The 24,319-nt window shown below is 39.4% G+C and overlaps 1 long non-coding RNA gene across 3 annotated transcripts in view; it reads left to right on the top strand.

The window, feature by feature from the left end:
- The window catches only part of LOC130915056 (uncharacterized), a 54,986-nt gene that overhangs the window by 23,489 nt on the left and 7,178 nt on the right, over positions 1–24,319 (top strand). For all 3 annotated transcript variants that reach the window (XR_009063048.1, XR_009063049.1, XR_009063047.1), the window contains one exon: positions 5,909–5,997. This is a non-coding gene — a long non-coding RNA (uncharacterized LOC130915056). The remainder of the gene's footprint in view (positions 1–5,908; positions 5,998–24,319) is intronic.

Below are 24,319 nucleotides of genomic sequence, written 5' to 3' on the forward strand. Positions count from 1 at the left end.
ATTAACATTTTATGTGTTTCTAACAACCAATTTTAGTGCAAGAGAACAATTGTGGTTTATTAGAGCCTACATGTATTTAAGTTAGAGGATCACTTTAAACTACTGTATAAATGCTATTTGTTTTATATTGGGTGTGTTAGAGTAATACAAGCAGTAGATACGAGAAATGATACTATTCCCTGATTGATTATATTATGTGTGTTAGAGTAATATAAACAGTCGATCGGTAAATAAGATCCAGGGGTTGACACCCCTTGTCTATACCGGCAATAAACGTAAAAACGTTAAGAAATCCGGATGCTAGTTTATCTTAAGTCGTCTTCTGCAAGTGTCTAAAGTAAAAAAAACAGGCATTGTAGCCCACTTCCACCCCCTCGGCGGTAGACTTTACAGTCAATAGAGCAAGTCCACTTGTCACCCCGGGACAAAGCGGCCCTTTGCCTCCCTTTCAGTCCCGCCGGGTCCGAGCCGAGCCGATCAGCCAGACACTTTTCTCAATACGAGCCTCTGATTCTTAACAAAACCCCTCTTTTTTTCTTCTGCTTCTCCTTGAGACGCCAACAGAGTTTAGAAAATGGCTTCAGTGTTTTCTAAAGGAACAGCAGCACTTTTTCAATGTCTGCGCGCTGAACAAAGCGATTAGTAAAATGTGTTCTTTCCTTAACCGCGTGGGTCCAAATATGTTAACTCTGTTGGTTTTGAGCCAATCGTCGCATGAGCAACCCTGGCTGTTGAAAGCAATTGTCGCTGTTAGATTATTTTTTTATACAGTGGTGAATCAGTGTTAGATTTTTGGTTATATTTTTTAAATTTTGAATTTTTTTTTACAGAAAAAAAATACACATTTAAAAATTAAGAATATTTACCATGTTTTTATTTTGAAAAATGTTTAAAAATTAAACTAAAAAGAATAAAATTTTTAAATGGTTTTTAAAAAAAAATTTCTAACAGTTTTTTTTAATTATATAAATAAATAAATACAATTTTTAAAATAACTTAAAAACTAGGGAGACTGGCTGTGAACGGTCATCTTTCAAAGCCATTGACGGCACTAGACGTCAGTGAAGTTGGCCTCCCAGCAGATGCAAATTTATAGAAAAATTATACCATCCATTTGTGCTCGTTTGTCCTGAAAAATTTTTTTGTTTGTGCTGCTATCGTTTTTGATATATTAATAATTGAATCTGACGTCAACCAGCACCCCCATTTTTGATTAAAAATGGCCAAAAAATTGTGTCAATCGTTTGTGCTATGTTTGTGCTGTAAATACTTCATTCTGCTGCCATCGTTTTTGAGATATTGAGATATTAATTTCGAGTAAGGAGGTCACACAGCCCCCAATTTTTGGCAAAATAGACCCGAAATGGTGCCATTCGTTTATGCTACTTTTGTGCTAATTTGTGCTGTAAAAACTTCATTTGTGATGTGATCGTTTTATAGATATTGAGAATTTGAGATATTAATTTCAAGTGATGATGTGACTCGCAGCCCCCTATTTACTGCAAAATGAACCTGAAGAAGGGCCGTTTTTTGTGCTACATTTAAAAAAAAAAACTACAAAGTTAGAAGAAATAAATTTAGGACTATTACTATGTTTTCATTTAAAGTATTTGATAAATTAATCTAAACTAAAAATATTTGTCTGTTCTGAAAAACATCTTTCAGGCCCTTTTTTTTTTTGAATAAATAGATAAATTTTTCAAATTACTGAAAAACTGGGAAGACTGAAAGCTCATCTTTCAATGCCATTGACGGTGCTAGACGTCCAATTCATTTCAATTTAAAAAATATGAAATAAAATAGATTTATATTTTTTTAATTTACAACTTTTTAACTATTTTTTAATTAAAAAAGGAATATTCTCTTTTAGTTTTGATTTAATTTCTATTTTAAAATTGAAAGTAAAATAGAAAATATTTTTAATTTTTAATACATTTTAATTTTTTTAATAAGTTTAATTTTTCCAAATTTGTGTTTTTTGTTTTGTTTTTGTTTTTTAACAATTCCATGCTTTTTTAATAAGTTTAATTTTTCCAAATTTGTGTTGTTTTTTTTTTTTTTTTTAACTATTCCATGCACGAATTGTAATACAGTATATACTGAAAATATTTTTTAAACAATAGCGCCGTGTCTATGGCAGCTAGTGAGTTAAATGCATGCTCTGTAAGAGTTAATAATAATAATAATAATTGTATAAATTTATAATTGTATAAACGTTTTTCTTGACATTTTTAAAATAAATTAAAAGAAAATTAAAATTATTTGTCCATTATTTTAAAAAAAATAAAAACTGTGGAGACTGGTGGTGAGTGCTCATCTTTCAGTCCCATTGACGTCCAATTCATTTTGAGTGATTCAATCCAAATAATTTGGACGTCCACTGGTGTCAATGGCAGCCAATGAGTTCAATGCAATAACCTGTAAGGGTTAAAAAAATATATAAATACATATTATAATTCAAGCAAAAAAATAAAAATAAAACCACAAATTGTGAAAAATTAAAGCTAAGAATATTTACTATTTTACCTTCAATAAATAAGTAAAAAGTTAAAAGAAAACAGCTTACCTTTTTTTCCCCTACTTTTTTAAAAAATAAAACCAAAAAAGCTATTTAAAATGGAATGTTTTTCTCCATAAAATATTTTTTTTAAATCATAAATGCATGTACTGATATACATAATAAAATTTTAATTATTTATTTTATTTTTAATATAAGTACGTTAGCTCGATTCCGGAATAAAGTTGAAATTTAATTGAAAGTCGAAAGACATTCAATCAAAATGGAATGGACATCTAGCACTGCTAATGGCATTAAAATATGACCATTCATGCCCCCACACAAAAAAAAAAATGTCTGAAAAGATTTGCCACCTCAGGCGACGTTGACACCTCCGACGTATTAGCATAAGGCACTTTTCTGCACAACCGCAGCGAAAAGTGGGCTCCACTTGAGAAAAAAATGTCAAGTGCCAATTAGGAGCGCTTTGCCGCCCAGTGCTGGTGTGACTGGCCCTCCCCCATCGCTTGTCGCCCCAACTCTCTCACACTCCCGACTCACCCCTTTTTTCAGCGCCGAGCCATCAAATCTTCCCCTGGGTGACACGGAGGACAATAGAGGGGACAAGAGCGCCCCCTTGGCTCGCTAGTCACGTGCCTTAGCTAAATCAGACGTACAGTGTTAATTTCTTTAAAAACAAAAACAAAAACAGTAAAAATACAACAAAATACTTTAATATAGCAACAGTAAGATCAACTCAAAATATTGATGTATTTATGCATGATATATAATTTTTTTATGTCACTTGGTTACGCTAAATGATTTTAGCTAAAGCTAAATGTCTACCACAGTCAGCACATAAAATCTCCAGAAGGCGGAGTTTATGTATTTGTATGTCTGTCTGTTTGTCGAAGGTCAAAGGTCACAGGTCCAAAACTGAATTTGAATGTTTTTTTTGTTCAAGATAACTCAAGCACAAGTATTATTATGTAAGCTGCAGGATATGTTTGTTATATGAAACGAAAGAGGTGATTTCATTTTTGGGCAATGAGGTCAAAGGTCACAGTGGTCAGCAGTATGGCAAATGCGCTGTTATGTACTTTATCAATCTAAGTACATTTAAGGCTGACACTTGAGTGGAACAACACTTCTTTGTTCAGTGTGCTTCAAATCACATGTGCACGCGACTCATCACTTGGGTCTCTTTTTTATTGTAATACTACAATAACAGGGGAAGCACAACTATGGCAACAGCAGTGTGACATAAATGCATGCATTTTCACTACAAGTGCGTGCACCTGCACACGTGTTCTACTACAGGTGCGTGCACCTCCGCGCGACTGTACTTCAAGTACATGCACTTGCACACAACTGTACTACAAGTATGTGCACCTGCGTGCACTTGTACTATTAGTCCGTGCACCTGCGTGGACTTGTACTACAAGTATGCGCACCTGCGCGTGCACTTGCACTACAAGTATGCGCACCTGCGCGCGCACTTGCACTACAAGTATACGCACCTGTGTGTGCGCTTGCACTACAAGAATGCGCACCTGTGTGCACGTGTACTACAAGTACGCGCACCTGCGCATGCGCTTGCACTACAAGTATGCGCACATGTGCGTGCACTTGCACTACAACAATGTGCACCTGTGTGCGCTTGTACTACAAGTCCGTACACCTGCGTGCACTTGTACTAAAAGTATGCGCACCTGCGCGTGAACTTGCTCTACAAGAATGTGCACCTGCGCATGTGTTTGCACTACAAGTATACGCACCTGTGTGTGCGCTTGCACTACAAGAATGCGCACCTGTGTGCGCGTGTACTACAAGTACGCGCACCTGCGCATGCGCTTGCACTACAAGTATGCGCACATGTACGTGCACTTGCACTACAACAATGTGCACCTGTGTGCTCTTGTACTACAAGTCCGTACACTTGCGTGCACTTGTACTACAAGTATGCGCACCTGCGCGTGAACTTGCTCTACAAGAATGTGCACCTGCGCATGTGTTTGCACTACAAGTATACGCACCTGTGTGTGCGCTTGCACTACAAGAATGCGCACCTGTGTGCGCGTGTACTACAAGTACGCGCACCTGCGTATGCGCTTGCACTACAAGTATGCCCACCTGCGCGTGCACTTGCACTACAAGTATGAACACCTGCGTGTGTGCCTGCACTACAAGAACGCGTACCTACCTGCGCTTGTACTACTAGTGCGTGCACCTGTGTGTGACTGTACTTCAAGTATATGCACCTGTGTGCACTTGTACTTCAAGCACGTGCCCCTGCGTGTGCTTGTACTACAAGTACCTGCACCTGCATTCGCTTGCACTACAAGTAAGCGCACGATTGCACTACAAGTATGCGCACCTGCGTTCGCTTGCACTACAAGTAAGCGCACCTGCGCGCGATTGTACTACAAGTGCGTGCACCTGTGGGCGGTTGTGCTACAAGAATGCGTACCTTTGTGCGCTTGTACTACAGTACAGTACTACAAGTAAAGTGATACCTTTACTTAAATACGTCTCTACATACAGAATTTTCAGGTTAAGACACACCTCAACGGGAAAATATTACCTCTTGTTACGAAAGAAGTTTCAGGATACAAAAGGCAAAAATACAATATGGCTAGTACCCGCAGTGCCCAGAGTTTACTGAACGTGACATACTTATAGCTGCTCTCACTATTGCCTAGCATTGCTGGCATCCCATTGGCTAAGAGGGACCGTATGTGTATGTGTGTATCCTAGCATTCTTTTCATTCGTCCCTTGTGTTCTGACAGCTCTTCATGAGTGTAATAACTTGTATTCTTTACTCTATTAAGATTTATGTCTGAATTTTGGGGGGCTTGGAATGGATTAGGGCATTTACATGGAAAACGTGTCTCTACTTACAGAATTTTCAAGTTACGAAACTACTTAATTTCGTAAGTAGAGGTACCACTGCATTTGTACTACATGAACAATTCTCCAGAAACAGCATTTTCTGTGTACTGTATCATTGGTATGATAACGCACTTTGACTTTCCCTTGTGAAGTACTTATCTTTGTTTCGACCAAAAGTATGATGCAAGAACATGCAAGTCCTGAACAAATCAAAATTTTTAGTGTCCATGAAAACATCCGAGCATAATTTCACTCCGAACTCGTATTAAAGTAGTTTTGTCAATGTAAACGTAGCCATTGAGCGACGTACTAGGGAATTGTTTTCATCCTCTTTCATTCATTGGGGCAACGTCGGCGTGTCTCCCGCCTTCTCTTCTTCTGGGCTCTCACACGCTTGGATGTGATTTGCATGCATTTGCATAATGAAAGTCATTTGCATGCCGGGGGGCAAACCGTACCATGAGAACGCACATGAAAAGGTGGGAAAACGGCCTCTGATCTTTGCTTCTCGCGCGCAGGCCGAGCTGCAAATGACGAAGAAAGAAGAGGAAGGAGGAGGGAGACCCTTCTCGTCTTCCTCGCGGCCACCATCTTGACGACCCGCCAGGTACGAAACCCCGGCCGCCATCTTTCAGCAGCGCGTTGTTGTTGTTGTTTTTAATCGCAGACGGGCGAGGGTGGGCGTGAAGGTGGGCGGGCTGGCTTTTTTTGTGCATGGCTATTAAATCACGAGGAGCTTCAATGCTTGTCTGGAGTCAGGCTTTCAGCGGGCATCTGCGCTTTTTTTTTTCTTTAGGTGCCATCCTTATAGAAGGCGCATGTGGCAAACAACGTAGACTTTACGCTTTAATAGTTGGTGACATTGATTAGCATCACTTAAAGCATTTGATGAAGCAGGAAACTGTATTTGGTCACGTGGTTGGTCCTCGTGACGGCGCCCCCTGTCGAGTCACGCCCATATGCGACTCATTCGCTGTCCAACGTGTAGTTGCGCCACTGTACGCTGTGATCCCTTGCTACTTCGCGGCTCAACTTTAGCACCCTCAGTGCATCGCGGATTTTTAAAAAATATGATAATATTATTAGGACTGTCAAAATTATCGCGTTAACGGGCGGTAATTAATTTTTTAAATTAATCACGTTAAAATATTTGACGCAATTAACGCACATGCCCCGCTCAAACAGACTAAAAGGACAGTACAGTGTTCGCTTGTTACTTGTTTTTTGGTGTTTGGCCCCCTCTGCTGGCATTTGGGTCCAACTGATTTTATGGGTTAGTACTAGAGATGCCGATCGATCGGGTCCGATCACGTCATTTTCAAAGTATCGGAATCGGCAAAAAAATATCGGACATGCCTTTTTTATTTATTTATATATTTTTTTTTTAATTAAATCGTTTTCTAATTGTATTTAACGTTACAGACATACCGTAATTTTCGGACTATAAACCGCTACTTTTTTCCTTCATTTTGAATTCTGCGGTTTATAGTCCAGTGCGGCTTATTTGATGATTTTTTTGGGTTAATAGGTAACAATTTATTACAGAGCGGCATCATAACATTGTCATAAGACTGTCATCGATACTTATGACATATCATGGGCATTACTGAATGCTTATGTCGTGAAGTGACATCCGGCAAATTATGTCACTCACTCCATTTATGTCCAGCTCGGATCTTTTACATCCATTCAAAAGTGAGATAATTTGCTGGATAACACAAAATGACATCTGTTATAAGCATTCATAAATGCTCATGAAAGTGTCATGTCATAATTATGATTATCTAATGACAGTCATATGGCGCCACTGTGAATTAAAGTGTTACCAAATACCATTACTAGCAATTAATGAAACAACTGGAACAGTAACTGAAGAAATTATTAGCACAGGACATGAATTTTGTTATTTACATCTGTAACGCTGCAATGCATGCTAGGAGGCATGTTGGACAACAACAGTGTTGACAGCAGGTGGCAGCAGAGGTTGACTTTTTGACAGTGATGGCCAAATTAAGCTTCTTGAAGCCATGAAGCTTTGCAGCCAATTGTTTCAAAGTAATTGGTATGATACCATAGGTAGGGTTATCAAATTTATCGCGTTAACGGCGAGAATTAATATTTTTTACATTTATCACGTTACAATATTTAACGAAATTAACGCATGCACTAAACGACCCACTCACGCATTGTCGCGTTCAATCTACAATGGCGCCGTTTCACCCATAGAGTATATAGAAAAGGCAGTGTAAAATTAGTAGAGTGAATTTTGGCAGCCTTTGGAGCCTTCTTTTTAAATGGCTAGAGCCTTGCAATCCCTCTCCCAATGATTAGAATAATCGTGGAAAGCAATGTGGGGATGAAAGGTAGTAGTTGATCTTTTTCTTAACACCCTATGTTATTTCCCAACGCAGAGAAGATATATTAATTGGTACCACGACGCACAGTCATGGTTGCACTTCCCATCATGCATTTGGGCAGAAGTTAAATGGCTACAGTATCATTTACTGAAAGCTCAACAAATACACTAGATGGCAATATTTAGTCACAATCTACAAAGTCACATTTATCCTTTAAGAATTACAAGTCTTTCTATCCGTGGATCCCTCTCACAGAAAGAATGTTAATAATGTAAATGCCATCTTGAGGATTTATTGTCATAATAAACAAATACAGTACTTATGTACTGTATGTTGAATGTATATATTTGTCCGAGTTTTATTCATTTTTTTTCTTAATGCATTGCCAAAGTGTATATGATCGGGAAAAATTATCGGGAATGATTGGAATTGAATCGGGAGCAAAAAAAAAAAAAGCAATCGGATCGGGAAATATCGGGATACTCAAACTAAAACGATCGGGATCGGATCGGGATTAAAAAAAACATGATCGGAACAACCCTAGTTAGTACCATGAGTAAGCATGGTGTAATTATTGACATCAACAATGGCGAGCTACTAGTTTATTTTTTGATTGAAAATTTTACAAATTTTAATAAAATGAAAACATTAAGAGGGGTTTTAATATAAAATTTCTATAACTTTTACTAACATTTATCTTTTAAGAACTACAAGTCTTTCTATCCATGGATCGCTTTAACAGAATGTAATGTTAATGCTCAAAAGTACTTTGTTTCGTGGCTTGCTTAAATAAACTATACACACATGTACTGTATATGTGTCTATCCTAGGGCTGTCAAAATTATCGTGTTAACGGGCGGTAATTATTTTTTTAAATTAATCACGTTAAAATATTTGACACAATTAACGCACAAATGCCCCGCTCAAACAGATTAAAATGACAGCACAGTGAAATGTGTACTTGTTGTGTTTTTCTGAGTTTTGTGGCCTTCTGCTGGCGCTTGGGTGCGACTGATTTTATAGGCTTTAGCACCCATGAGTATTGTGTAAGTAATTATTGACATCAACAATGGCGGGCTACTAGTTTATTTTTTTTATTGAAAATTTTACAAATTGTATTAAAACGAAAACATTAAGTGGGGTTTTAATATAAAATTTCTATAACTTGTACTAACATTTATCTTTTAAGAACTACAAGTCTTTCTATCCATGGATCGCTTTAACAGAATGTAATGTTAATGCCATCTTGTTGATTTATTGATATAATAAACAAATACAGTACTTAGGTACCGTATGTTGAATGAATATATCCGTCTTGTGTCTTATCTTTCCATTCCAACAATAATTTACAGAAAAATATGGCATATTTTATAGATGGTTTGAATTGCGATTAATTGCTATTAATTTTTAAGCTGTAATTAACTCGATTAAAATTTTAATCGTTTGACAGCCCTAATTATTATATAAGAGTTCTAAAAACATTTATGTACATTATTTTCATCTACGTATGTATGTACACCTACACAAACACACACATTTCATATGAGACAGAGAATGAATGTACAGTGTGTATTATTTAGACATTATTTTATGTGTTATTTATATTATATATAAAATATTTGCTTTACATGTTTCAAACGATTCTTTCATGTTCTATAGATAACACTTATTTTTTCGGGTTTTATATACACTTATTGACATTACATACAGTATATGGCGGAAAACACTCAGGTGACTTTAAGTTCCGCTCGGAGACCCCCAATTTGGCCAAATTTCAAAATTGTCCGATATGCATGTGTGATACATCTTTGGAAAGCTTAAAATCTCAATTTTCTGGGGGAAGAAAATTTTTGAAAAGGAGGGTATCTTAAAAAAATTAACGAATTTTAAAAAATTGAACAGCAAAACCCTATCTGGAGGTGAGCGGACGCGAAAACAGAATCACAGACGCCATGACTTTAACGAGATATTATCGCCTACTTACCTTGTTTCGATCCAAAAACTCCATGTGGCATTAGGGGTGGGCGATATGGCCTTAAACATGTATCACGATAAATGGAGCAGATTTATCTCGATAACGATAAATGACGATAAAGTCGTCCAAGCGGACTGTTATATAATTTGAAAATATGAATCAATGCATGAAATACAGATTAACAGTTTCTTGTTGATTTAGTTACCAGCATTCAATTTGATATATTTAACAAATGTACATGCAGTCTAGACATTAGGTTTATACAAATGAATTGTAAACAATAAGAATTCAAGTATGAGCATTTATAACAGAGTGTATGGCTTGAACAATGTACATTGTCAAAATCGATATGCCTGTGCAAACATGTCATTGTAACACAAATGACTTGCAGCTCGAACAGTACACTTCAAAAAGACAATTTATTGTTAATGGCTGCTGTGACATAATTATTCAATACAAGTGTTTACTTTATGGTTTCAGGGTCTCCCCCCTACCCCCCCCCCCCCACCCAGTGCATTTTTTAATAAATGCACACATACATGAACCCCCAAACAGACAGACAGACAGACACACATTAAAGCTATATTGATCTTCTGCAAATGAAACACTTAAGATTTTATGATAGCAATAATGACACAGAATTAAACACATACAGAAAAATAGCTGGGGCCATTTGTGCTTTATGCTGAATGCTTTACCATCACAAAAGCTATCAGAGAAATCACACACAGTCAGATACAAAATAACGCGACATAGTAATTGCTAGATGCAGTCCATGCCCAATCCACTCATTAAATTCAGCCGTTTTGACAAGGTTAGAGCCGCTATCAGACTCCATCACGTTCATTTGTAGCGTTAGCCGCTAGCGGCCGCTAGCGTTAGCGGCTAGCGTTAGCCTGTGGCCTGGCTACCGGTAGAAAGCACTGAAAGCACCATCTCCGGAAATTGTGAGAACAAGGGAGGACAGCTGGTGAAAGCCCGTCTGGATGCCACCAAGAGTCTATTAAATGTCGGGTGAAAGTTTGGCGAACCTCCCTTAAGCCACACTCCAGCACGTTTTGCTTGTAGCATTAGCTGCTAGCGTTAGCTTACCGGGCTTCTGTTTGATTGGCTTCCTGATGATCACGTGACTCCCTACGTATGTACATTCACTGCTTTCTTAAAGGGGAATGAGCATAGACGAACAACACAGAGTCAAAGCGGGATGAAAAGACTATTTTCTTGTTTTATTAATGTACCGAATTTATCGACATGGTCAAAATTACGTCGGTCATCGTGAAGAATTTCGGTGACGGTAAATTTTCGGTTTACCGCCCAGTTCTATGTGGCATGTATCACCGAGTGTCAAGACACAGCTGTGAATTGCCACAGCTGGATTTTTGGGGGATTTTATGGGTAAAACATGATAATATAACAAGGGTCGCGATGCAGAAATCGTAGACATCAAAGAGTGGTCGAGATTTTCTTTTTCATATATATGCCCTTTTAAACGTTTTTTCCCCCCAATATTTCTTTGTTTGGATTGATTATTTATCATCTAACATATCAGAGAAAATGCGACAGTAACAACAACAACAAAAATACAATTAAGCGATAGTTATGAGGTAGATATCTGTGACTTTTTTACAGACACCATTTTTTCATAATTAGTCATTTGTTAGTTTAAAATATGCAAATGAATATTTTTTGTTTTTTTAAACTAAATATTATACATCAAAAAAAATTTCTAAGCTAAAAATGAAAGACATTTTAAATAATAAATATAATTAATTACCTTTGTTTTACGGCTGGGTTGAAACAAAAGCGGTTACGCAACGTTTGTAAACGGGGGTTTCCAGGGTAAAACGGACAAATTAAAAATAGTTCGGGGACTTAATGCGCCATGTATCTGCTCTGGCAGCATAGAGACATATTGTTCTTTCAAACACAACAGTTGTTTTGGCTTAAAATACAGCAGTTTATTTTAAAGAGAGGTGCAAGAGCAGAAACTGCTTTTTCAGCCTTGTCTGTGTTTTCCGCCATATACAAATAAAAATATATGTTTAAAAATGGGGTTTATATATATATATTAAAGATGCACCGATACCGATACTAGTATCGGCAGGGGGCGCCGATCCGGCCCGAAATGGTTGTATCGGTATCGGCGAGTACCAACAAAGACGGCGCCGATACCATTTACCGGTCCATTATTATAACATTTGACCGCAGCACTTTTTTTTTCTCCTGGCGCTCACTTCACTGTCTCTGTGTTGTGTGATGACATGTGAACACCAAACAGCTATCGCTATTGGCCTGCTCCCGACCAATGAGAGCGGGCCAATAGCCACTTCTGACCAATGACAAGGCCGCTTGGCGGCGCCGACATGGCGGCGTTCGGGAAATACTTCAAAATAGAAATCCCGTCGATTAGAATCAATGGCTACATGCTAGATTTGCGGCCTGAAAGTTTCGATATATATATATATATATATATATATATATATATATATATATATATATATATATATATCAGAGGTTGCGCTAGACATTTTCGTTGTCTGTCATTTTGACTGACAGGGTCATAAAAATCCGGTCATAATCTATTTTTACCAGTTACTTAAATTTTTAAAATGATAATGATGACATATTCATTAGTATTTAGTTTTCATTCATTTTAAATTAATATTGTAACGCTTGCTTGGCGGCGAAAAATTAGACACGGAAGTTGTATTTTTCTCCCTCTTTTTACTCTGCTTACCGCCAACAACACCAACAAAACAACTCCACTCCCAAAGAAAAAGAGGCAACTATATAGACCCCAATCACCAACGTCACACAATGATCTTAATTGTGGTTGTCAGCCCAAAATCTTCTAAATATATATTAAATGCATCTTACCAGATATAAAACGACTACTACATAGTCTGTGGTGATCGTTTGGTGCCCAGATTTCTTGTCGAATTACAGCAGTCCATCTCGCTCTCCTCTTCGGGTCTCTCAGAATACGGTAGAACTTCAAGTCTCTCCGTCTATCTTCTCTGTTACTGCAACCAACCGCCACACACGCCTTCGCCATTTTGATTATTAATGTTAACGAGCAGAAAAACACGCCGTAATTGGAGGCATGTACGTAGCGGTAATGTGTAAACACGACGAGCTGACAGACAATATGGCTGCTCCAGTCAGGGGGCGGAGTTGTGACGTCATGTGATTGGGGTCTATAGACAAGTTTCCTAAGCGAAATATGGGCTTGGCACTTCCGGTCCGGTTGAGTAGCAGTGTATTAGTAGTGCATTGACGACGATAAAACTACGAAATCAAGCCAGAGCAACCCATGGACTCTTCAAAAATTGATTCAGCACGACCTTGATGACACGTAGATGAGATTGGATGGCAGTTCGTGTCACTTCGTTGATCATTCGTGGACAAAATTATTAACAACGGTCAGCCTGTGTTAACGTGAGGAATGGATTGATACTACGGCCATTAGTGACCAAAATGTGGTGAAATTACAAGTTATATTACATTTGCCGACTGCAGAAGGGCTGACATGGATTGTTTTGTTACAAGGAAATGCGACAAGGTTATGTACATATGATGTAAACACAAATAGTATGTCATTCTTTTTTTTATTGCAGGCATTGATCGCAATAAAACATTTAGACATAATTCCATTTCTTGTTTTATTTAAAACGATTGGTGCACTCCAAAACAGGTCAATAAATCACATTTATAAAAGTATTGCAAAAATAGCATACGAGAATGTGATATCAGACCGCAGAGCTCCGGAGCCTCGTGAACAAATAGCGACATCACGGAGGCCCTCGGCGGCATTTAGATGTGCTTTTTTCCCGTCCTCGGTAATTCCAGCTCCAATAGCATATATTTAAAGATGCTACCGTTCACAAGTTCGTAGTTGGATCACGGCGATCTCGGCGAACCACCGTCTGTCACAATTCCTGCCTCTCTCTCGGCCTCTCCCGGGAGTCGAGCTGTCATCATCATTGTGGAACGCAAACGATATATGTTCGATATATGTCCATCAACGTACAAGCCAAGTTGTCTTCCCTTTTATAACAGCGTTTCCCAGCTGTAAACAAACGAATAAAAACTTGCAACACTTGGATTTATGCGGTGCATTCAAACACGATTAGCAACAGGCGGCTAGCAGCAGTAGCAGAAGCTAGTTGTTGAAAAAATGATTAAACTTCGTAATTACAGTCATCATCGTAATATCAATAGCAAAGGCAACAAGTCGTTTCATGCGCCAGATTTTAGGTTTCGTATTTTAGAGCACATTACCTTCCATAACAGCGGGGGCATGACTGCAGGAGCTGTCAGTTTTGTACATCTCCTTCCCTCCCTCCTGTATGACGAGTACGAGCACCCATGGTTTGGAAATCGACATGGTACGAAGCATGGAGGCCTTGGCTTGGTTCTCCACCCGCCTACATCAAAATAACATTCCCGGGATCTTGTATAAAGACCTTCCAACTTCGATTCCACCGCCATTGACTTCAATGGTAAACAGGCGGAAACGGATGGGGAAGGAAGTAAACCGGAAGTACCTCGGAAACTTGTCTATACACAGGCGGCAATCTAGTCCACCAATTGGATGACGCGCTGGCACACCGGGTGCACCAATAAGAACCTCGCGTTGATGTGTCAATCACGGTGCTGCCGCCAGACCCCGGTGACGCTACAATATTCTGACAGAATAGCCAACGACGTCATGCATTAAGAGAGACAATAGCTAATTAATATGCTCGCTCGCCAGCCTGTGGTCTGGGGTGTGAATTGCAACCTGTCAAAATGACGGACGGACTTCAGTTTTTTCCGTCACCGTTTTAAAAAACCGGTCAACGACGGAAAATATTCGGTTAACGCGACCCCTGATATATATATATATATATATATATATATATATATAAACGGGGTGGTATCGGTATGGTATCGGTATCGGCCGATACTGCACAGCCAGGTATCAGTATCGGGGCCAAAAATTGGTATCGGTGCAACACTAGTATAGATATACATATATAAATTATGGCTGTCAAACGATTAAAAATTTTAATCGAGTTAGCTTAAAAATTAATTAATCGTGATTAATCGCAATTCAAACCATATAATAATATGCAATAATATGCAAAGCAAATGACCGTCTAAGGTGGTAGTCACATGATCTGTTCGAAAAAAATAATTTTGACCCATTGTAAAAATATCTTTTTTTGTTCATTTCATTCATTTTTGTTGTTTGCTTTATTGCTTTACAACTTTTATATATGTAGGAAAGTCAGTTACATGCAATGACAACTTTTGGCCCCCCCTTAAACTCCACTTATGGGGAAAACGGAAACTCACTGAGCAGCATTTTACACAAACACCAAATGTACGGAATGTTGGGCCAACAAGTTCAACATTGTTGCCCCTTGGTAATGTGCATGCTCCAACTTTATAAACCTGCTGAAATCTCGGTAATTAGCTGAAACAATACGCCTTATTGTCCTCACCTTCTGTTTTGACTCAAGTTGAAAAACGTCACGTCGTTATCCGCACTGATATAACAATTAAATTTCAAATTAGGGACGCAAAGTTACAATGAAGACATAAATGGTTGTTGACCTTTGAAAATACCATAGTGTTCGGACTGCGGATTGAAGGTACAGTGGGGCAAACAAGTATTTATTCAACCACTAATTGTGCAAGTTCTCCCACTTGAAAATATTAGAGAGGCCTGTAATTGTCAACATGGGTAAACCTCAACCATGAGAGACAGAATGTGGGGGGAAAAAACAGAAAATCACATTGTTTGATTTTTAAAGAATTTATTTGCAAATCATGTTGGAAAATAAGTATTTGGTCAATACCAAAAGTTCATCTCAATACTTTGTTATGTACCCTTTGTTGGCAATAACGGAGGCCAAACGTTTTCTGTAACTCTTCACAAGCTTTTCACACACTGTTGCTGGTATTTTCGTCCATTCCTCCATGAAGATCTCCTCTAGAGCAGTGATGTTTTGGGCTGTCATTGGGGAACACGGACTTTCAACTCCCTCCTCACCCTGTGGCGTCAAAATGATAACAACAACGGGGAGCAAAAATCCCAGAACCACACGTGGGGACCTAGTGAATGACCTACAGAGAGCTGGGACCACAGTAACAAAGGCTACTATCAGTAACACAATGCGCCGCCAGGGACTCAAATCCTGCACTGCCAGACGTGTCCCCCTGCTGAAGAAAGTACACGTCCAGGCCCGTCTGCGGTTCGCTAGAGAGCATTTGGATGATCCAGAAGAGGACTGGGAGAATATGTTATGGTCAGATGCAACCAAAATATAACTTTTTGATAGAAACACAGGTTCTCTTGTTTGGAGGAAAAAAAATACTGAATTGCACCATACCCACTGTGAAGCATGGGGGTGGAAACATCATGCTTTGGAGCTGTTTTTCTGCAAAGGAACCAAGACGACTGATCTGGGTAAAGGAAAGAATGAATGGGGCCATGTATCAAGAGATTTTGAGTGAAAATCTCCTTCCATTAGCAAGGGCATTGAAGATGAGACGTGTCTGGGTTTTTCAGCTTGACAATGATCCCAAACGCACAGCCAGGGCAACAAAGAAGTGGCTTCGTAAGAAGCATTTAAAGGTCCTGGAGTGGGCCAGCCAGTCTCCAGATCTCAACCCCATAGAAAATTTGTGGAGGGAGTTGAAAGTCTGTGTTGCCCAACGACAGCCCCAAAACATCACTGCTCTAGAGGAGATCTGCATGAAGGAATGGGACAAAATACCAGCAACAGTGTGTGATAAGCTTGTGAAGAGTTACAGAAAACGTTTGGCCTCCGTTATTCCCAACAAAGGGTACATAACGAAGTATTGAGATGAACTTTTGGTATTGACCAAATACTTATTTTCCACCATGATTTGCAAATAAGTTATTTAAAAATCAAACAATGTGATTTTCTGTTGTTTTTTTTCCACATTTTGTCTCTCATGGTTGAGGTTTAACCATGTTGACTTACAGGCCTCGCTAATATTTTCAAGTGGGGGGGAACTTGCACAATTAGTGTTGATTAAATACTTATTTGCCCCACTGTATATATATCGGTATTGGATTTTTGGAGTACCTCGGGATATCGGTTAAAAAGTAAGCTTGAGAACGATAAACCGATACGACCGGATATCCGGTTTTCCAGATGAGAGATACAGATATATCGATAGTAAAGTTACCATTCGACAGTAATTAGCCATTAAATATTCAGTGAACCGATAGTAGAGATAGAATTCGGCTATCGTGAGCACAAGAATCGGCTTCTAAAGCCTAGTTCAATGCATTGCTCAATATGATCATTTAGCTTTTACTTCACATGCTGCGCTTGTGTCTTTCAGTGAATGACACAAGTGCGCGTCATTCACCACACAGCGCACACTTAGATCGAGACCGCACGCATGATATAATATGGACAAGCAGTCGTGGTTGCCACAAGTTACTTCCCATGCATTTCGGCAGAACCGCTACTAGTCGCCGTCATTACCCGATCGTCACGGGCGTGTCATAACAACGCGAGAGCTAACGAAACCACTGTAACGCACGCAGCGTAGCGTTTTCTTCACAGCCCAAAACGAAAACGAAACTAGTAGTGGCAACGAAGCAACATGCTAAAACAATGGACAGTGTGATCACCCACGGCAGCGACGTGCTGTGATTGATTTTCAACGCACCCAGGAAAACAAAAGTCGGACTTTGAAGTGACGAAGGCAGCCAGATCTGTTCGCATGGGACAGAGCTTGTGTGAAGTGTGGAGCGGTACAGAAATCGTGAGTTTTAACCCTGAAAAATAACCCACTACAATGCTGGAAAGGGCGGCATATTGTTTCCACGAAACGCAGTCTGCTTAAACATGAACATTTGGATTAGTTGATCTTCCTCAAGAAAAATCTGCCCTTCAAAAAAGATATGGACAGTGATGAGCAATAAAAAATTAGGAAGCACGGGCATAAGTGAATGACTTTGCTGTGTATTAGGTTAAAGTAATGATTATTGACCTGTGTAAAATGCTATGTTTTTATTCCCCCAATTATACCAGTCGTAAAGCATAATTTATTATTTATTTATGATAACACTAGCAGGTTTAATTTTTTTTTCAAGAGCTGCTGCATATAATTAATATTTTTTGTTTGTAAGACGTTTACATTGAAAGTTTGCACTTAAATTACTTACCTCTTGTGTTAAAAACACCAGGAAATACAGTAATTGAATTACTGCACCTTATTGTTGTCTGTGACTGGAGTTTTATTGTATTATCAATCCCATCCAACAAAATGACGGTCATATAGTAAGCCTTATTTTTTTCTCATAAAAAAATAAAACATAACATTGGTATGAAATTTTGTTAATTTTGCTATTAAAAAATGTGGTCTTTTTTTATATTTTTAAAATACTGTACGAACACACACAACAAATGTTTACTATCGTATTGTTTTCACTCTGTATCGAACCGTATCGTTCTTAAACTGTATCGAATCGTATCGAATCGCTCGGCCTTAAAAATGTATCGTTTTTTTAATCGAATCGTAACCTGTGTATCTAAATACATATCGAATCGGCTTCATGCCAGAGATTCCCGACCCTATTAAAAAGTCATTATCGCACGTGATTCTGTATGTGCATACAGTGCCTTGCAAAAGTATTCGGCCCCCTTGAATCTTGCAACCTTTCGCCACATTTCAGGCTTCAAACATAAAGATATGAAATTTACTTTTTTTGTCAAAAATCAACAACAAGTGGGACACAATCGTGAAGTGGAACAACATTTATTGGATAATTTAAACTTTTTTAACAAATAAAAAACTGAAAAGTGGGGCGTGCAATATTATTCGGCCCCTTTACTTTCAGTGCAGAAAACTCACTCCAGAAGTTCAGTGAGGATCTCTGAATGATCCAATGTTGTCCTAAATGACCGATGATGATAAATAGAATCCACCTGTGTGTAATCAAGTCTCCGTATAAATGCACCTGCTCTGTGATAGTCTCAGGGTTCTGTTTAAAGTGCAGAGAGCATTATGAAAACCAAGGAACACACCAGGCAGGTCCGAGATACTGTTGTGGAGAAGTTTAAAGCCGGATTTGGATACAAAAACATTTCCCAAGCTTTAAACATCTCAAGGAGCACTGTGCAAGCCATCATATTGAAATGGAAGGAGCATCAGACCACTGCAAATCTACCAAGACCCGGCCGTCCTTCCAAACTTTCTTCTCAAGCAAGGAGAAAACTGATCAGAGATGCAGCCAAGAGGCCCATGATCACTCTGGATGAACTGCAGAGATCTACAGCTGAGGTGGGAGAGTCTGTCCATAGGACAACAATCAGTCGTACACTGCACAAATCTGGCCTTTATAGAAGAGTGGCAAGAAGAAAGCCATTTCTCAAAGATATCCGTAAAAAGTCTCGTTTAAAGTTTGCCACAAGCAGAGGTTGCGCTAGACTTTTTCGTTGTCTGTCATTTTGACTGACAGGGTCATAAAAATCCGGTCATAATCTATTTTTACCCGTCACTTAAATTTTTAAAATGATGATAATTACATTGTGGTGACCCTTTGTTTGGCATAATTCACCTTCCGTACTTGTGTGTCCATTTGGCCGAGCGCGTTACCGGCTACGACAGTCACGTGACGGAGACACTTAAGAGCCGCGCGCGGTCCCCTCACTATCCACTCGCTCTCGCTATATGATTGGCCGAAGAGTCGAAATGCTCTCCCGTGAAATGCCTGTTTAAAAATGTTCCCGTTGTTACTTCTTGCGTTCGCTTATAAGTGCCCATTTAAAAAGGAAAAGCGATGGATGATACTACACACAGAGCGTATTATTAACAAATGTTAAAGTTGTATAATCATATAGCGAGAATAAGGAACGTCACTGACAAGCGCAGGCCCCCGTGAGTGGATAGTGAGAGGAACAGGATAGTGCGCCTACAGCTAACAAGACTCTTAACATTGCATACCGCTTCAACATATTCAATAGTATTGTAACGTTGATAATAGTCAACCATTGAATCAGATTGCAATTCTTTATTTGTGGAAACTTATTGAACAACACGACGGCTGTCTGCCGCAGCCAACGCACATATCTCCCCCGCCAGAACAATCGTAAACACGGAAGGCACGTCCCTCGCTCTCCCGCACCTCCCTCACCCCTCTACGTCATGCGGTGCATTCAGGAACACATGCTAACACCCCCGGCACATTATAACTCGATTCGTTACAGTCTTTAGTTTTCATTCATTTTAAATTAATATTCTGTCCGAACAAGCTTAACAGAGAATCCACACCGTGCCATCACACATCAAGCAGATGAATATGTAACTTTTTCTCCGCAGTGACAAAAACAGCTGACTGTGGCCCCAGTAGTTAGGTAGCCTACCATATGTAGCATATGGAACAATGAAATTAACAGTTCACCTGTTGTGGCCTGAACGTAGTCTCACACTTTCCTCCTGGTGCGCATGGACTTGAATTGCGTGCCCGCTTGTGCAGTCCCTGTTTTTTCAACTCTTTTATCAGCACACTTGTCGTTTCGGGGCTTTTTGAAGAAACTTCGGACACTCAGTTGCCTTGACATTTTTCAGAGTAAGGCCAACGACGTCATGCATCAAGAGAGACAATAGCTAATTAATATGCTCACTCGCCACCCTGTCGTCTGGGGTGTGAATTGCAACCGTTCAAAATGACGGATGGACTTCAGTTTTTTCCGTCACCGTTTTAAAAAATCGGTCAACGACGGGAAATATTCGGTTAATGCAACCCCTGGCCACAAGCCACCTGGGAGACACACCAAACATGTGGAAGAAGGTGCTCTGGTCAGATGAAACCAAAATTGAACTTTTTGGCCACAATGCAAAACGATATGTTTGGCGTAAAAGCAACACAGCTCATCACCCTGAACACACCATCCCCACTGTCAAACATGGTGGTGGCAGCATCATGGTTTGGGCCTGCTTTTCTTCAGCGGGGACAGGGAAGATGGTTAAAATTGACGGGAAGATGGATGCAGCCAAATACAGGAACATTCTGGAAGAAAACCTGTTGGTATCTGTACAAGACCTGAGACTGGGACGGAGATTTATCTTCCAACAGGACAATGATCCAAAACATAAAGCCAAATCTACAATGGAATGGTTCAAAAATAAAGGTATCCAGGTGTTAGAATGGCCAAGTCAAAGTCCAGACCTGAATCCAATCGAGAATCTGTGGAAAGAGCTGAAGATTGCTGTTCACAAACACTCTCCATCCAACCTCACTGAGCTCGAGCTGTTTTGCAAGGAAGAATGGGCAAGAATGTCAGTCTCTCGATGTGCAAAACTGATAGAAACATACCCCAAGCGACTTGCAGCTGTAATTGGAGCAAAAGGTGGCGCTACAAAGTATTAACGCAAGGGGGCCGAATAATATTGCACGCCCCACTTTTCAGTTTTTTATTTGTCAAAAAAGTTTAAATTATCCAATAAATTTTGTTCCACTTCACGATTGTGTCCCACTTGTTGTTGATTCTTGACAAAAAATTAAAATTTTATATCTTTATGTTTGAAGGCTGAAATGTGGCGAAAGGTTGCAAGGTTCAAGGGGGCCGAATACTTTTGCAAGGCACTGTATATATACTGCACATGAGCTACAATGTGCTAATCAAGCTAGCCGAATTGGACCCACTGATGAAGCATCTCACCGTAAACAGGAGTTTGTCATTTGGGCTGGTTTTTAATCAAACTGGACGGGTTTACGCTGCGATAGGGCTAGAGACTTTTTCCCATCTGGCAACCCTGGTATCATCACATTCAGCTACTGTAGGAGTTCATTGTTGACTTGCTAATCAACACCATCCTAGCTTGATTTTAACAGGTGGTATACTGAGTGGAAAGTTTTTTTTTTTTTTAAGGTGTCGTCGGGGGGGTCGCCAGCCGTGGTCAATTTATTGGCTAAATTATGCAGAGCTGAAAACAAAGCGTCCACGGCAGACAGCGGAGTGGCGGCTCGGGCTAATGAGATGATGAGGAGCCTGGGAGCTGGTGGAGGACTTTTTTTTTTAAAAGGGGGGGTAGACCAGCAGCTTGCGTCTGGATCTTTGTGTGTGACCGGGGGGGTCCGACTGGCAAAAAGGGGGCACGTACCGTCCCTCACGGCAGACCGCAGCTGCCTCGGGAAGCGGTGTGGCAGGGGTCCCCCCGTAGTTCCGCCCCCTCTTCAGCGCTGGCACGTAGGGGCCCCCTAAAAGTCTGGGGGCCTGGGAAGCACTTGAAGTTCACAGCCAGACCTCCTATTGAGGTGACAGTCTGACTGTTTGCGCAATCGGGGTGGGGGGGAGTATTCACACGGGGAGAGTGACGGCATGAATAAGACGGGAGTGAATCACGACTGGTTTGTATGGAGACGGTGGTTTACATTAATTAGTGACGTGCCTTCCCCGCGCACACGTTATCATCGTGCTGCAGCAATAAACTGGAGAGTAGCTCATTGACTAGCATTGATGGCGGTAGACATCCATTCCATTTCAAACAGGAGGGAGCGGATGAACAGTCGTTCATTCAAGGCACATTCTGTATTTTATTGTTGAAACTGCACAAAATGTTTGACAAAATTGTACACAAAATCCATATGGTGGAAAAAACTTAGGTGACTTGAAGTTCTGCTCTGAGACCCCAAATTTGTCCAAATTTCAAAAGTGTCCGATTTGCACATGTGATACATCATTGGAAAGCTTAAAATGTCAATTTTCTGGGGAAAGAAAAATTTTGAACAGGAGAGCATTTTGAAAAAAAAAAATTTTAAACAGCAAAACCCTATCTGGAGTAGGCATGTGCCGGTTACCGGTTTCACGGTTTACCGTGGTGTGAAAACGTCGCAGTTTCAAAACCACTAAAATTTTCCGTCAGACCGTAGTACGGTATTCGCTATTTTTCATGTGTCAAAAATGCAGCCAGAAGTGGCTTGGCGCGGCAGACCCAAAAACAAATACTCCAAACATAAGGCGTACTTTTCTTCAATTTATTGAGCTCTCAAATCGTGGTAAGTGGAATATACAAAATGAAAACATTTAAAACCGTTGTACAATTGTGTTTTTCCATGTGTGAGTAGCTTAAACAGATTAGCCTCATGAAAAAATTCGCCAAAAACAAAACACACATTTTCCTTTCAAAGTCAATATATGAACTAACTAAAAGCTTACCAAGACGAACGTTAGCCTAGGCTTAGCTGGGAGAGCAACTTTGTCGAGTGTTACAGCCGCAGAGTGAGAGATACAGTATCATCAAAGATTGCTAATTGCGAAAGATGCTCTTGCCCTAAGCACAAATCCACGTTCGTTGGATCAAGGGGGGGTCTCACTCCCAATGTTTTTTTTGTTGGTGTTTAGATGAAACCTTTCCACAACAATATTTACACTTTAAACTTATACATTTTTAACTAACTTATTAACTTATGAATTCTTTATGAGTTTTAACACATAGGCATGACATCATGTAGACTAGAGCTGACACAGTGGCTGAAAATGGCGAAACTTCACTTGAGCTTTTCCACCCTCAAAAAAAAGTCATGCAGTAGAATTTTTAAATAATTTTTATTCAGAAGTATTTACTTTTTTATAGAAATTATTTTGTTCTTGCTCTAATCTTGAGCAACTTGAGCTGTGGCTGTGAGTATATTCTATAAGTTGTATTTATTTTAATTTTATTTAAAATATTTGTTTGTTTGTTTTTTTTATTGATAATTTATTTTAAGAATATATTTATGTTCCAATTTGCAACTATGTTCTGAAAAATTTTTTAAAATCCTGTTCAATTGAAAAAAAAAAATATTTTTTTAACCATACATCTCAAAATAACACATTTTGGAGCTATAATTGCAATACCGTGATACCGTGAAACCGCGGTATTTTTGCCCATGGTTATCGTACCGTCAAAATATCATACCGGCACATGCCTAATCTGGAGGTGAGAACACGCGAGAGCAGAATTAAAGACGCCATGACTTTAACGAGATATTATCGCGTACTTACCTTGTTTCAATCCAAAAACTCCATATAGGATGTATCATTGAGTGTCAAGACACAGATGTGAATGGCCACAGCTGGATTTTTGGGGGATTTTATGGGTGAAACATGGTAATACAACAAGGGTCGTGATGCAGAAATTGCAGACATCAAGGAGTGGTACAGATGTTCTTTTTCATATATTTACCCTTTTAAACGTTTTATTTTTTAGAGTTTGCTGCACTGAAAGTAAAGGGGCCGAATAATATTGCACGCCCCACTTTTCAGTTTTTTTATTTGTTAAAAAAGTTTAAATTATCCAATAAATTTTGTTCCACTTCACAATTGTGTCCCACTTGTTGTTGATTCTTGACAAAAAATTCAAATTTTATATCTTTATGTTTGAAGCCTGAAATGTGGCAAAAGGTTGCAAGGTTCAAGGGGGCCGAATACTTTTGCAAGGCACTGTAGCAACGGCGACCACCACTCCTAGTCATGGTTGGCATAACTACCCATGAACCATTGCAGGCGTCACACATAATAAATAACAGCCGCTACAGTATCAATTTCCAGCCAAAATAAACCCCTGAATAAATCTAGAAA

This window comes from Corythoichthys intestinalis, chromosome 4 (assembly GCF_030265065.1).
Source record: "Corythoichthys intestinalis isolate RoL2023-P3 chromosome 4, ASM3026506v1, whole genome shotgun sequence".
NCBI classification, from domain to species: domain Eukaryota; kingdom Metazoa; phylum Chordata; class Actinopteri; order Syngnathiformes; family Syngnathidae; genus Corythoichthys; species Corythoichthys intestinalis.